Source organism: Mobula birostris, chromosome 12, assembly GCF_030028105.1.
Source record: "Mobula birostris isolate sMobBir1 chromosome 12, sMobBir1.hap1, whole genome shotgun sequence".
In the NCBI taxonomy this organism is placed as follows: domain Eukaryota; kingdom Metazoa; phylum Chordata; class Chondrichthyes; order Myliobatiformes; family Myliobatidae; genus Mobula; species Mobula birostris.
The window spans coordinates 70,739,604-70,745,603 of record NC_092381.1 but is presented as its reverse complement, the minus strand read 5'-3'; positions in this window follow the sequence as shown (position 1 = coordinate 70,745,603).

The following is a 6,000-nucleotide window of genomic DNA, read 5'->3' as shown; positions in this document are numbered from 1 at the left end:
GCGCAGTTTATGTGCCTGCGCAGCTTGGCTGTTGAACAGGTTCGGCAGTTGTGCTCATGAACGTGTATGTTTCAGCTAATTGCTGTTTCATTATGTTGGTATCTAACTCCCTTCTTTTCATTCTCGTCTTGTCAAGACTTGACCAAAAACACAGCAATGTTAACATTCTCTACTTACCCTCGGCCTTGTCCAGGACAGAGGACTAATGTTTCGACTGACACTGGAAAGGAGAGGTATTCATTTACGATTTAGTTATTGCTTCCAGCCACAGTGTTGGCACTTAACTTTCTGCTTGAGAGTTTCAGGTAACAGTCCTGTTGGCCTAGTGTGATTTTCTTTTCCCTTAATTTCTGCAACAGTTCTCATTAAAGTCAGTGAACTGTCGACCCACTTCAGTGTTTCTCTCTTTCCACACTTAGACTACATGCGAACGTTACAACTGCAGTTCTTGCTGTTGTAACGTTCAGATATGGCCCAAATGCGGAGGGAGAGACACTGAGCGTGTCAACAGTTTGCTGACCTTATTGAGAACCGTTGCAGAATTTAAAGGAAAAGAAAAACAATAAATGCTCGGGCAAATGGGCTGTTAACCAAAAATCTCAAATGTCTCAAGAATGTTGGTGGATGGGGGAGAAGTGAATGTATTAATAAGGAGCATGTGTTAGGGAAATTGAAAGTTCTGTAGTCAGCTAACACCAAATGGACCACAGCTCAGGGTTCTGAAAGAGGTAGCTCGGGGCACTAGGAATGATCTCTTAAGAATCACCAGATTGTGGAATGGTTCTGGACGACTGAGAAGTCGTAAACGTCACTCCACTCTTTAAGAAGAAAGGGAGACATAGAAAAGGAAATTTTTCACCAGTTAGCCTGACTTCATTGTTTGGAAAGATGACGGAGTCCATTAGTAGGAATGAGATTTCAGGGTACTTGGCGCACAATAAAATAGGCCAAAGCCAGTATGGTTTCCTTAAGGGGAAATCTTGTCTGATAAACCTGTTGGAATTCTATGCAGAAATAATAGGCAGGGTAGGCAAAGGAAAGTCAATGGAAATTGTTTAATTAGATTTTCAGAAGGCCTTTGACAAGGTGCCGCACATGAGGCTGCTAAACAAGATAAGAGCCCATGGTGGTACAGGAAAGGTACTAGTATGGACAGAAGATTGGCTGAATGGCAGGAAGCAAAGGGTTGGAACAAAGGGGGCATTTTTTGGATGAAGGCCGGTGATAAGTGGTGTTACATTGGAATTGTTGTTGGGACCGCTTCTTTTCACTTTTTAAGTCAATGATTAGATGGTGGAATTGATGGCTTTTTGTCCAAGTTTGCAGTCAATACGAAGACAGGGAGAGGAACAGGCAGTGTTAAGGAATCAAGGGGTCTGCAGAAGGATTTATTAGGTGAATGGGGAAAGAAGTGGCAGATGGAATATAGTGTAGGGAAGTGTATGGTCATGCACTTTGGTAAAATGAGCAATAGCTTAGACTATTTTCTAAATGGGGTGAAATGATGTGCTGGCATTGGAGAAGGTCCAGAAGAGGTTCATGAGAATTATTCCAGGAATAGAAGGGTTATGAGGAGGGTTTGATGGCTCTGAGCATGTACTGGCCAGAATTTAGAAGGATCTGGGGGGACTCATTGAAACCTATCAAATATTGAAAGTCCTAAATAGGGTAGATGTGGAGAAGATGTTTCCAATAGTGGATGACTCTTGGACCAGAGGGCATGGCCTCACAGTAGAAGGATGTTCCTTAGGACAGAGATTAGGAGGAATTTCTTTAGCCAAAGGGTGGTAAATTTGTGGAATTCATTGCCACAGACAGCAGTGGAGGCCACCATTAGGTATATATAAAGCAGAGGTTGATAGGTTCTTGCTTATTAAGGTCATCAAAGGTTATGGGGAGAGAGCAGGAGAATAGGGTTAAGAAGATAAGTCAGCCATGGTCGAATGGTGGAGCAGTTTTGATTGGCCAAATGCCCAAAGTCTGCTCCTGTGTCTTAGAGTTTTAAAACAAAAGGAGTGGTCATTGACTTTGTGATTTGCAGTGGTGCACTTGCTCTTGTCCATATAACGATGCTGAGGCTCAGAGCTTCAAGTTCCCAGAACCAACCACGTAGATACTATTGCCAAGAAAGCTCACCAAAGCCTCTACTTCTTCAGGAAGCTAAACAAGTTTGGCATGTCTCCATTGACACTTTATATCATACACAATAAAAAGCATCCTATTTGGATGCATCATAGTTTGGTATGGCAACCGTTCTGCCCATAACCGTGAGAAACTGCAGAGAGTTGTGGACAGAACTCTAAACATCATGGAAACCAATCACCCTGACCCTGTCTATACTTCCTGTTGCCTCAGTAGAGCAGCAGCATCAGCAAAGTCTCCACCCAGCCTAGAACTTCTCTCTCCTCCTCCTCCCATCGGGCAGAAAACACAAAAACCTGAAAGCATATGCCACCAGGCTCAATGACAGTTTCTATAGGATCTCACCATTACATGATTCCCTAGTTCAACAGATGCAGAATCTCTTCCTGTATATTTTCAATAAGATAGACTATTGACTCACAATCCACTTCATTATGATCTTCCACCTTATTATCTACATACACTATACTTTCTCTGTAGCTGTTACTTTTTATTCCACATTCTGTTATTGTTCTACCTTGTATGACCTCAATGCACTGTGTAATGAATTGATCTGTATGAACAGTATGCAAGACAAGCTTTTCAGTGCATGTGACAATAAGAAACTAGTTCCAATTCCGTATTGTCAACATTCATCCCTCTAATCTCATTAAGCATTCTCATCACCTCCTCTAAAGATCAATCAAGTTTGTAAGACAAGACCTTCTCACATAAAGCCGTGCCTGATGTGCCAAGGAAGTCTACGCTTTTCCAGATGCGAGTAGATCCAAGCCCTAATAACCTTCAGTGATTTCTCTACCATCAGTGCAAGACTAAGTTTGTCTCTATTGTCTTTAAACAGAGGATCAACTTTGGCGACGAACGACATCTCCGCAGAGTTTCCTCAATCATCTTGATAATCTTATGGATGGATGAAACATATGGTGTCTATCTTTGGAGAAGGCACGGGAGCACGTGGCCTGTCCGATTAAACCAGTTTAGTGTGATTACGACCTTGCTGCTGGGTCATTGGCTAAGGAGGGGACACTAACATTATTTTGCTTATCCAGAGTGGATTTGAAAAATGTTGTGGAGTTGGTATCTGTAGTCCTTGTCTAATTCTTTAAAGTGCCTGCTGCAGGTGATCCATGTATCTGAAATGAGATCAGGGATCACAATTGCCTGGTAGAGTGTAACCAATTCAACTTTATTTGATTATTTATTGAGACACAGTGTGGAAAAGGCCCTTCCAGCTCTTCTAGCTGCGTCAGCAAGCAATCCCCCGAACTAATCCTGGCCTAATCATGGGACAATTTACAATGCCCAATTAAGTTACCAATCAGGACATCTTTGAATCAGGTTAAAATCACTGGCATAATCCGGGAAATTTGTTAACTTTGCAGCAGCAGTACAATGCACTACATGACAAATATAGAAAAAATACATGAATTACAGTAATTATATAATGTATATTAAATCATTAACATAGAAACGTAGAAACATAGAAAATAGGTGCAGGAGTAGGCCATTCGACCCTTCGAGCCTGCACCGCCATTTATTATGATCATGGCTGATCATCCAACTCAGAACCCCGCCCCAGCCTTCCCTCCATACCCCCTGATCCCCGTAGCCACAAGGGCCATATCTAACTCCCTCTTAAATATAGTCAATGTACTGGCCTCAACTGCTTCCTGTGGCAGAGAATTCCACAGATTCACCACTCTCTGAGTGAAGAAGTTTTTCCTAATCTCGGTCCTAAAAGGCTTCCCCTTCATCCTCAAACTGTGACCCTTGTTCTGGACTTCCCCAACATCGGAAACAATCTTCCTGCATCTAGCCTGTCCAATCCCTTTAGGATTTTATACGTTTCAATCAGATCCCCCCTCAATCTTCTAAATTCCAACGAGTACAAGCCCAGTTCATCCAGTCTTTCTTCATATGAAAGTCCTGCCATCCCAGGAATCAATCTGGTGAACCTTCTTTGTACTCCCTCTATGGCAAGGATGTCTTTCCTCAGATTAGGGGACCAAAACTGCACACAATACTCCAGGTGTGGTCTCACCAAGGCCTTGTACAACAGCAGTAGTACCTCCCTGCTCCTGTACTCAAATCCTCTCGCTATAAATGCCAGCATACCATTCGCCTTTTTCACCGCCTACTGTACCTGCATGCCCACTTTCAATGATTGGTGTATAATGACACCCAGGTCTCATTGCACCTCCCCTTTTCCTAATCGGCCACCATTCAGATAATAATCTGTTTTCCTATTTTTGCCACCAAAGTGGATAACTTCACATTTATCCACATTAAATTGCATCTGCCATGAATTTGCCCACTCACCCAACCTATCCAAGTCACTCTGCATCCTCTTAGCATCCTCCTCACAGCTAACACTGCCACCCAGCTTCGTGTCATCCGCAAACTTGGAGATGCTGCATTTAATTCCCTCATCCAAGTCATTAATATATATTGTAAACAACTGGGGTCCCAGCACTGAGCCTTGCGGTACCCCACTAGTCACTGCCTGCCATTCTGAAAAGGTCTCATTTATTCCCACTCTTTGCTTCCTGTCTGCTAACCAATTCTCCATCCACATCAATACCATACCCCCAATACCATGTGCTTTAAGTTTGCACACTAATCTCCTGTGTGGGACCTTGTCAAAAGCCTTTTGAAAATCCAAATATACCACATCCACTGGTTCTCCCCTATCCACTCTACTAGTTACATCCTCAAAAAATTCAATGAGATTCGTCAGACATGATTTTTCCTTCACAAATCCATGTTGACTTTGTCCGATGATTTCACCGCTTTCCAAATGTGCTGTTATCACATCTTGGTAACTGACTCCAGCAGTTTCCCCACCACCGACGTTAGGCTAACTGGTCTATAATTCCCCGGTTTCTCTCTCCCTCCTTTTTTAAAAAGTGGGGTTACATTAGCCACCCTCCAATCCTCAGGAACTAGTCCAGAATTTAACGAGTTTTGAAAAATTATCACTAATGCATCCACTATTTCTTGGGCTACTTCCTTAAGCACTCTAGGATGCAGACCATCTGGCCCTGGGGATTTATCTGCCTTCAATCCCTTCAATTTACCTAATACCACTTCCCTACTAACAAGTATTTCGCTCAGTTCCTCCATCTCACTGGACCCTCTGTCCCCTACTATTTCTGGAAGATTATTTATGTCCTCCTTAGTGAAGACAGAACCAAAGTAATTATTCAATTGGTCTGCCATGTCCTTGCTCCCCATAATCAATTCACCTGTTTCTGTCTGTAGGGGACCTACATTTGTCTTTACCAGTCTTTTCCTTTTTACATACCTATAAAAGCTTTTACAGTCAGTTTTTATGTTCCCTGCCAGTTTTCTCTCATAATCTTTTTTCCCCTTCCTAATTAAGCCCTTTGTCCTCCTCTGCTGAACTCTGAATTTCTCCCAGTCCTCAGGTGAGCCGCTTTCTCTGGCTAATTTGTATGCTGCTTCTTTGGAATTGATACTATCCCTAATTTCTCTTGTCAGCCACGGGTGCACTACCTTCCTTGATTTATTCTTTTGCCAAACTGGGATGAACAATTGTTGTAGTCCATCCATGCAACCTTTAAATGCTTGCCATTGCATATCCACCGTCAATCCTTTAAGTGTCATTTGCCAGTCTATCTTAGCTAATTCACGTCTCATACCTTCAAAGTTACCCCTCTTTAAGTTCAGAACCTTTGTTTCTGAATTAACTCTGTCACTCTCCATCTTAATGAAGAATTCCACCATATTATGGTCACTCTTACCCAAAGGGCCTCTCACGACAAGATTGCTAATTAACCCTTCCTCATTGCTCAATACCCAGTCCAGAATAGCCTGCTCTCTAGTTGGTTCCTCGAC